Source organism: Polypterus senegalus, chromosome 16 (genome assembly GCF_016835505.1).
Source record: "Polypterus senegalus isolate Bchr_013 chromosome 16, ASM1683550v1, whole genome shotgun sequence".
Taxonomy (NCBI): Eukaryota; Metazoa; Chordata; class Cladistia; order Polypteriformes; family Polypteridae; genus Polypterus; species Polypterus senegalus.
Window position 1 is genome coordinate 1 of NC_053169.1, and position 10,282 is coordinate 10,282.

The 10,282-nt window shown below is 39.1% G+C and overlaps 1 non-coding gene across 1 annotated transcript; it reads right to left on the reverse strand.

The window, feature by feature from the left end:
* Positions 1-9,635: 9,635 nt before the first annotated feature.
* Positions 9,636-9,750, reverse strand: LOC120517054. Its single transcript, XR_005630978.1, has one exon. It is a non-coding gene; the product is annotated as a U5 spliceosomal RNA (small nuclear RNA).
* Positions 9,751-10,282: the final 532 nt, after the last annotated feature.

The following is a 10,282-nucleotide window of genomic DNA, read 5'->3' on the forward strand; positions in this document are numbered from 1 at the left end:
AAAGCAATCCCAACTCTCAGACATAAATTGTGGGAATGGGCAGAGATGTACTGCATGTATGCTCATCTCCCTCACATATGAATCACTCCCTTTCTTGTGAACGTGTTACTATTTTCATCATTAGGACCGGCACATGGGTGACAACGGCTGGTGCTAGAGGCTTAGAAGTGCAGACTTTCTAAAAGCCTTATCACATTAGACCGTTTTACCAGTGTAGCGTTTGTTTACATATTCTTAGCGAGTCGGAGGCAGTTGGGGGGCTCACCCGTGAAGGCTGGTCGCTGCTTAGTGTGACATACCAAGCTAATCACTCCAACTGTTTCAAGTCTCACCCCCTTTGATTTTATCTTTAGTCACAGGGGCAGGCTCTTTGTGCATGAGATCTGACAAGCAATGAGCGCTTACCTGGAAGTACAGCGTCTCCTGTCTTTATATAGAATACGCAACAGTGGCTCTTCGTTTGTCTGTCCAGGATTTTAAATCACCTGTAGCTCGCAAACTGATTGACCTAAAATGTGGAACACATATACTACGTGGCCTCTACTGTCCACTTTCGGGGTGATATTTTTATTGCTCTTTTCTATTTTATTGTAGAATCAACTCTCGGCAGGCCATGCGGCGCATGCGTACAAGCGCCATTCTCCTTCCTACCACCTTAGTTGTCACTTCCACTACCTCTTCATATCTTAAATCATTCTTGAGGCAGGTTGAAGTGCTAGCTTAGGTGAAAAATGAAAGAAAACGTGCAAGTAATTGCAAGACAAACACTGACTTAATCAGTTTTAACACAAAAAGATTCCGACGAAAGAAAAGAAGAAGCGGGCCGCTAGGGTGGAGAAAAGAAGAGCAACTCAGGAAGCAGCAAGCGTATCAACCTCTGAGCAAACGAATACTAAACAGAGACGGAGAAAGATGAGGAAAACTAGGAATGCTCAAGTCAAGTGGATTCACTAAATGTTATTGTGCGGTACACCGTTACTGGTATATAATAAATACAGTAACGAGGAATAAGGCAGGCAGGTACTTTGGACCTCACCAACTGCAGAGAAGTTCATCTGATGGTTCACATCCCACAAGAGAAGGTACAGTAAGACCCTGCTTAACATGGGGGATACGTTCCAAGAAATCCCAGCGGTAAACGAAACGGCGTTAAACGAGGTCATCTTAACATGTAAATAATGGGGAGAGGTGAAACAGGTCAGAAAATAAAAGTCTCTTTTTTTTTTTTCCATCCATCCACTACCCAACCTGCTACATCCTAACTACAGGGTCATGGGGGTCGGCTGGAGCCAATCACAGCCAACACAGTGCGCAAGGCAGGAAACAAACCCCGGGCAGGGCGCCAGCCCACCGCAGGGCACACAGACACTCACCAAGCACACACTAGGGACAATTTAGGATCACCAATGCACCTAACCTGCATGTCTTTGGACTGTGGGAGGAAACCCACGTAGACACGGGAAGAACATGCAAACTCCACGCAGGGATGACCTGGGAAGCAAACCTGGGTCTCCTTACTGCGAGGCAGCAGCGCTTGTTTTATTTTGTAACATGTATAATTAAATACTTTTTTTATTACAATAATTATAGACATTTTGTACTGCTAATATTGATTTTTATTCATAAATCATTCCTGAAAATCAAAAATATTCAAGTAAATACATAATTTAGGTTTGTGATGAGGAAGGTTCTGCCTCATTTGACCCTTTTTTGTGAAGAAGTCTCCTAACGTTGTTTGCCTTTTTCTCTATCGTTCAGCAAGCAATTGTCGATAGCATCAATGACACTTCGTCTTGCCTTTGAACTTCTACCAAAATCTGAATCGTTTTGTATAAACTCATCCATAATTTCCGTGATATTTCCGTACTGACCCCAACTCTCTCTTCTGTTTCGTTTTCTTTTCTGCGCCACCTCCACCTACTCAAAGCTTCATGATGCTCCAACAATGATGGATGGATTAAAAGCCAGAACTCTACGTGACCATCATCATCAAGTCCTTCCGTGAGAACCCTAAATCCAAAGAGGACTGTTTCACTTATGTTAGGTAGAATGCCCAGAGGGGACTGGGTGGTCTAATGGCCTGGAATCCTTGCAGATTTCATTTTTTTCTCCAGCCGTCTGGAGTTTTTTTTTTTTGTTTTTTCTGTCCACCCTGGCCATCGGACCTTACTCTTATTCGATGTTAATTAATGTTGACTTATTTTCTTATTGTGTCTTTTATTTTTCTATTCTTTATTATGTAAAGCACTTTGAGCTACTGTTTGTATGAAAATGTGCGATATAAATAAATGTTGTTGTAATAGTGGCTAATATTTTAAAATTTTTTTTTTAACAAAATCCATTGAAAGTTCCTTTTGTTCCTACGGTAATTTCACTAATTTGACATTCACCCGCATTTTAGTTTCCAGCGAAAAGCTTTTTATTGTCACTTTACTTTCTTTTTCTTTGCAACCACTCATTTTAAAACTAAAAAGGGATAATTGTTATTTATTACAGTAAAATAAAATGTTATGTTTATATCCCTAGACAATAATGTTGATGACTAATCATAAATGAACAGTGACGCAGCAGGCATATGCAATGTACTGTACTGCACGGATATCAAACGCGCAGCGAGACTGCATACGAGTATCTAATCAAGTCGTGCGATTGCAGCAATAAACAACATTTTTGCTGAAAACTGTGCTTTTATGTGACTACAAAGTGAATCAATGAAAAATTAGAATTGAAAAAAAAAAAGTGCAATACCGAAACAGCGATAAACAGAGCAGCGTTAAGTGGTGTCTTACTGCACAAGGAAAAAATGTCACAAATTGAAGTCGAACTCGCTGTACCAGTTAACCCTTTGTGAGAGCCACCTCCACCAGCTAGCACGCTATTGGCTTTCAGATAAAGGGACACACAAGTCTGTGCAGGAAAGTCATCACGGATTCTCTCAATTTTACTTGCCCAGCAAATTTCAGTTATTAGTAATGGACATGGACTGGCGACAATATAAGTGTGACGTGCCATACGACTATGACAACGGCTTTATTTGGGGTCAATATCTTTTATTCATTGAACTGGTTATTTTTTATTGGCCCAGCTTCCTTTCTACAATCTCACAACTTTAAAAGCCACATCATTGTTATTTTTCTCAATTTTGCAAACATGTTTATTGCTACCAGTCTCTTCAACTTCTAATTATTTTTAATTTTGCTTAATTTTAATTCATAAACTTAAGATTTATAACTTGTTACTTTTCTCTTTAACCAAAGGAAGATGACAGTATACCGTTTGCAATGGTTTCTTCAACATTATAGTAGCACTTACCAAAAAAAGTTCTAATCTACTCCGACCCTCAAAAAATGTTGCCGATTTTCAGAAAAACATAAAATATATACCAGTAGGGCTTTCTAAGAGAGCAGACAAGTGACTGAAACAAGGAGGAGAGCTTAATTAAATGATATATCTCAATAACCACAAGAAATGCTTTCTAACAATAATTCTGACATGTTCAGCACATAGCTTTCTAAACAAGTTGGTGATTTTAGCAGCAAAATATTGCAGGGTGAAGTACTGATGAATTGGTTGATCACAAGTACTGCCGCCATCTCCCAAATCTGTTAGTAGTTTGGATTTTGGAGGGTTATCGGCAACGAAGGAGGCGTACGCTTCGCACTGCATCACTCTTCATAGCCACCTCCCTGGGACGCCATGCCATGCATCGCACCAAAGCAATAATCTCCTTCATGAAGTGGCGATCACTTTAGAGCATTACATCGGGTTGAATCGGGGAGCCTTGTGAACTCCCAAACACGCCACACTTCACACAGCATCCTCATTCTTTGCACTTCACATAATTTACATAAGGGTTAGGGTTAATTCTTGTTGTGTGGTGGAAAGTGGCCCGGGGTGTCCACTGTACAGGAAGTCATTGGTCGCTGTGTGGTGAGAAAGCGCCTATAAATGAGTATACTGAACTGAACTCTGTTAAAGTTTATTGTGGTGAGCAGAAGATTTAAAACATTTGTCAGGTACCTCGGTAAAGATTCGGACTCTGTCTTGTGTGAGGAAGAGGACTCTAAATTCTCGTAGCTCCTGGAGGCCGACTAGGACCAAATTTGAGCACAGTATCAATTACACGCCCCCCATTTCTGTGTGGAATTTTCCTCCCATACCATAAAGAAGTGATTTTAAATTGGCGTAGTGTGAGCAGGTAATGGTGGATATTTGATTTCTTTTTGTTGCAAGTCTCATCCTTGAGGGTTTTTGCACCGCCCTGTGCCCACAAAAACGAAGCTGATCAGCACCATAGTGTGCACAAAGCCCATTACTTACAAATGCAGACTACAGCAGCTTTAAAGAAATTAAAGGAAACACAAAACTTTACACAAACTCCTAATTGCTGTTCAGCATGTAAAATCTGCCTGGTGTTAAATATACAGCTGGATATAAAATGTGCGCTTCTGTTCTACCAAGTAAGGTTTTAGGATTTTTCCACTTGTGACACATTTTACCAACCTTCTTGCAATTTTCTGCGATTTGAAATCATCACAAAAGCTATAATCATTACTTTGACTTCATCATTCCATTAAAAATACAGCAAATTATTTTTATCTAAATATATGAGAGAGATTCTGGCCACAGCAAAGTTGAACCTTTTTGTATGATGCATCTCTCTTTCATAATTTCATAATAGTATACATAAAGAGCTCCGACAGTAAGAATAGAACTAATAAAGAAATGTATAATAATAATTACAGCTATTCTGATTTATACAAAGCTAGAGTTTTACCCGAGAAATCTATTCTTGTTCAAAAACCTGCTCTGTAATTTAGCCTGCATTGTCAGAAGGGGAGTCTTCTCAAGAAATGGAACTTCACTGTATGAATCACTAAAGGGTAAGTTCCTTATTTCTCCCAAATCCAACCCAAAAGTACAAGTATTTCTTCTTAATCGATGTATATTTTAAATTTGCAACATAAAATTGTGTTCTAAAATGAAGTGTTTGTAATACATTTTAAAAACCAGGGCTGTGGAGTCAGTATATAAATCTTTCGACTCCGACTCCTTAGTTTCTGGTACTTCTGACTCCGACTCCTCTGTATTTAATATGCTGATTATTTTCCATGCTGATTGAAGGAAGGCAACATACACGCCGTCATTTAACCACAGAACTACTGGCGAGGAAGCCGACTCTCTGCCGTATTGGCCAGTTTAAACAAAAGACATCAGGCCACAGCACACACCTCCACCTACACCATTACACTTGTTTACACTCACATGAACTTGTTAAACACATTATATCTGAAATAAAAGGAACACACTTTTTGTGATGTGCCATAATCCAGATTATGATATGTGGATGTCAGGATGTATAATCGCTCAGCTGAACTTCACACTAGTAGTAACGCAACTATGCATTGGGCTTTATTCTTACATCAGAGAAGTACTTCATTAGGACTATTGTTTGTGAAATGGGACATTTGAACTTGCTGAATTTTTTTTTTCATTACAATTTAAAATTTATTAGGAATCAGAGTCGGTACATTTTTGCCGACTCTGACCCCAACTCCAGGTACCCAAAATTGTCTCTGACTCCTCGACTCCGACTCCAGAGACCTGATAAAAACACCTCATCTGTTCTTGCAGTTTACAATGGGGATGTGGGGTATTAGGGTCCAAACATGGAAAAAAGGCTTCAACTTACCAAGTACGCCCATTTTTCAAGGTAAGAATGTTATTGGATATTAAAATTGTGTCTTTAGCTTACACAGATATTGTCAAACAGCATATTCATGTTGCTTTAGAAAGGAGTAAAGAGAGTCAACCATTTGTGAGATTTGGCCATTTTCAAAGAAAACCAGCTTTACACCGCATCTTGCAGATCGTCTCTTCCTCCACGGCACAGAGGGAAAGGCAAGAACCAGTCGCCTGCTCGTCACAGGGACAACTGACACACACACACACACACAATCCCATGATGCATGCTAAATTATCTTCATGGCTTTGTATGTGTTAGAGCAGCGCTTCGCAAACAGTGGGCCATGGTGGCATTGCAGGTGGGCAACAGCCAACTCTGGACAAAACCCCCAAACACTCTAGACAATCGCGCTCGATTCACAGCAACAGCATCGCAGGTGGACTGTGGCTGACCCGAGACAAAACTCTGTTCAGCAGTCAGATGAATGCACTCAAATTCACAGCGGCAGCATCACCAGTGGATCACATCCAATCCTGGACAACCTACCCAATGCCCGTTCCGTTCTCGATTTGCCACCAAGTAAAAGTACTGACCATCATGCATGAAACATGCAAACCTCTTGATTATGCAAGACCATGCTTTGATGATCCCGTTTGATTCTCAACACTCCACCCGCTCAGACAATCCCATTAAATTTACAGAAAAACAATCTCAGTCCCCCAACCTCCAGCCACAACACACACTGGCATGTGAGAGAAACTGGGCTGCGATACCATAAAGGTTGGGAAACACTGTGTTAGAGAGAACGCTACACTACATCAGGGGGACCATGCAAACTACACAACGGACGACCAACCATCCAAACCCATGACACTAGAGCCTACCTAAGAGCTATATATTGACAGAGTTATTACATTTGCTAGTGAAGAACATTTCCATTGTTGATATTCTACAACTCTACATTTCAACCCACTTCACATTCGGCTGCAGTGAAATGACTTACGGAGTAAGATCACTGTCAAAAATAACTTGTGAATTTGTTGTAAATTATTACATTTCACATACGTGAATACGCTTGCACTTCTGGAAATTTTGGGTAAAATTATGAACAAACTGTCCGAGGGGCATGCACATACACGGGCAGGGTTAGGATTTCAGACCCACCCATTTAACATCACCTGCGTTGTATAGTTAGATGTGGTCGGCTTGGAGTTTGTCGCCTCATCCCATTCTGTTTGCTGCTGCGGGGAGATCAACTCGATCACTCCATCAGTCTGCCAAAGCACAGATCGAGTTAATCTCCACGGCAAACGGGATGAGATGGGGCGACAAACTCTAAGCCGACCACACCCTAACCTTAAATGGGTGGGTGTGAAATCCTAACCCCGCCTGTGCATGTGCATGTGCATGCCCCTCTAAGCTTTGAACCCAGACAGCTGGTTGAGAATTGTACTCGTAATTTTGAGAAGCACAAGCGTAACTCGCAAGTGTGAAATGTAAATTTGTCATAAATTTATTAAGAGTTACTTTTGACAGCGATCTCACGCCATAATGACTCACCTTAAATATGTTTTTAACTGCTCTTGGCTATAATAATGGGCAATCGGGAACATTTTTTCTTTTCCTCTTTGGTTGCAAGTAGTCGTCCATGAAGATGTGAACTGCAAACTCCGCTTTCAGTCATGTCTTCTATTCGAATGTTCACCATTCAACCTCAACGCTACAAGCCAGAACTTTAAAAGGTACTGCGATTATCACAAGCAAGTTAATAGAAATTGTAAACACTTCTTTAATTATGTTCATATCCTGGATCTACATATTTTTTTTTACAATTTTCTTAAAAAAAAGTCAAACTTGCTCTAAACAGCTTCAGACATAAGCCTGGCTGTGTGCTGACCATCTTCCTTATTTAACTCTTTGAGGGCTGAATATTTTTTCCAAAAAAACATAGTTTTCTGAAAAGCAAGGGTTTCCCACAGAAATCAACAAAAAACATCTGTTGCTGCATGCTGTGGTTGCCAGTTTGCCAAGAATGTATGGCAGGCTTGTAGCCAGGTTGTCTGTGCGTGGCTGGGACAAAGTCACAGTGCATTGTAATCTGGTTTCTACCTCTTGTCATTGTTAAGTGGCAGTCTTCCCTGGCGAACATTGTCAATGCAATGATTAGCTGGGGACCAATCAGCTACGCATTCACTTTGATTTCTTGCCAAATGTCAGTGCCATTTTTGCTGTTGTTGAGCTCAGGAAATCTCGGTCAAACCAATGAATCTAACTTTCCTTCTAGCAACAGAGTCCAACTAAAACATAACAGTTACCGGTATGTTAGCCAGTCGTCAAGTCCTCCTTTAGACAAAAGTCAACATCAGCCCTGAAAGAGTTCAGTCTAACAGCATCTCAGAAAACAGTCCCAAGAATCTAGGATAAAATAAGATTTCTAGTTTTCTTTCATTGTCACAAGGATTTCTCGTAAATAAAGAAGGCACGTTTTCTTAAATCAAAACCTTTTCTGCTTCAAAGTGGACGTGTTTGGTAAGTTTGAATGATTTTTCATTCAACTATGGATCCTGGTACCCTGCAACACCATTATAAGCTACAAGAATAGATCAAGTATTTTTATAAATTTATGTTAAAAAAAAAAAAGCTTCACTTTACAATACAATTTCATCTGGCTAACTAATATATACCATGGCTGTGAATAAACAATTTTGACTTGAAAAAATACAGAATTTGCCATTTAAAAGATAGGGGCTTAACCCAATTGGCATTAACACTGAGCGTCTCTCAAACCTGGAAGTCTATGTAAAAATAAAGAAATAAAAGTTAATTCCAAGTAGGACTCGGGTTAAATGACTTTAATTACATATTTAAAGTTAAGCCTGAATAACACTTATAACCTCGAAATACTGTTCTCTTGTGGATGAAATAATACCACATTTCTGTGCTTTGACTTGGATATGACAAATATTACAAAAATGTTAACTTTTACCACTGCGTCACTGTAGCATTGAAAGCCAAAAGACTATCATGTATAATAAATAAATTACTTTGAAATCTGAACAACAGACCATGCTAAACAAAATGTACCCACTGCTTACTCAATCTGCACAAAATTGATACACAAATGAAAAAAGAATTTTCACTAATTAATCACATCAATAAAGCAGACTGTAATTATATTAAGCCATACAAGTAAATGCAATTAAAGCCCCAAGACAAAGCTAAATTGCAATAAGGCGCGTGAATGGCATCGATGAGCCACTAATACAGTACAATGGTTAGGGAAGAAAAATAATTAGCCTTTGCTGCCCCCTAGTGGAGAAATACTTTACTATATGTTATGAAACCAACCTGCACTCCACTGGAGCAAACATAATAAAGGAACGATAACAAAACAAAACAGATTTTGCAATTTATGATTACAATAAATGGAATGCTAGTACATATACTTGAATTACTTAAAGGATGTTTTAATTTTATTGTGATGAATGTCAGAAGACACCAAAATCTCTCAAGAAAAGTCACCTGTATTCCTGGGCATTCTAAACCACAACACTTTCACATCACAGATGTAAAATATTCCTAATACGTTTCTGTTTTCATTACATGTAACATATAAAACAAATAGTGTGGCAGCACTGTGGTACTACCACACAGCTCCAGAGTCTTGGATTCAAAGTTCAGTCCAGACAATACACGTGTGACTTTTCTACTGTATGTCTGTGTGGGATTTTCTCTGGTTTTTAAATTTGCACTCCAAAGATCCATGTGCCAGTTAAATGCCAACTCTAGTCTGGTCCATACTGAGTGTGTTGTGGGTATGTGCGTGTACCCAGCAGTAGGATGGTGCCACATCTAGGATCGCTTCTGGTCTTTTAGCCCAAGCTGCCAGAATATACACTGGCCCGGTTAAAGTGATGACGTTTAGATAGAGAGATAGATAGATAGATAGATAGATACTTTATTAATCCCAAGGGGAAATTCACAAAACTCATTGATGCTCCTCTCCACGGAAATCTTTAGTAAAAGGCGAAAGATTTATACAAGCTGAAGAGAAGCCAGAGTATATCTAAATAAATATAATATAATATAATATAGTACATTAATAAACATAGTATTCTTATTTGCATTTGTTCTCGCAGAAATAAAGTCAGAAATATATAAAAAATGTTTTTTTAAGTAAAATTACTTTTTTTACCTGTGGTGAGCTGGCACCCTGCCCAGGGTTTGTTTCCTGCCTTGCGCCCTGTGTTGGTTGGGATTGGCTCCAGCAGAACCCTGTGACCCTGTAGTTAGGATATAGCGGGTTGGAGAATGGATGGATGGTTATAAATGTACTAAAAAGCAAAAAATACATTTTTCTTTAACCACAGTTTTCGTGGTTATATGTGACCAAATAAAATCAGGAGATGCACATAAATTAATTGATTCATATATTTATATTTTATGTTGAAAGCAGCTATTCTATTAATTGAATCAATTAATTTATGTGCACCCCACGATTTTATTTGGTCACATATAACCACGAAAACTGTGGTTAAAGAAATTTTTTTTTGCTTTTAAGGTCATTTATAATTAAAAAGTAGATAAAACTGTTTT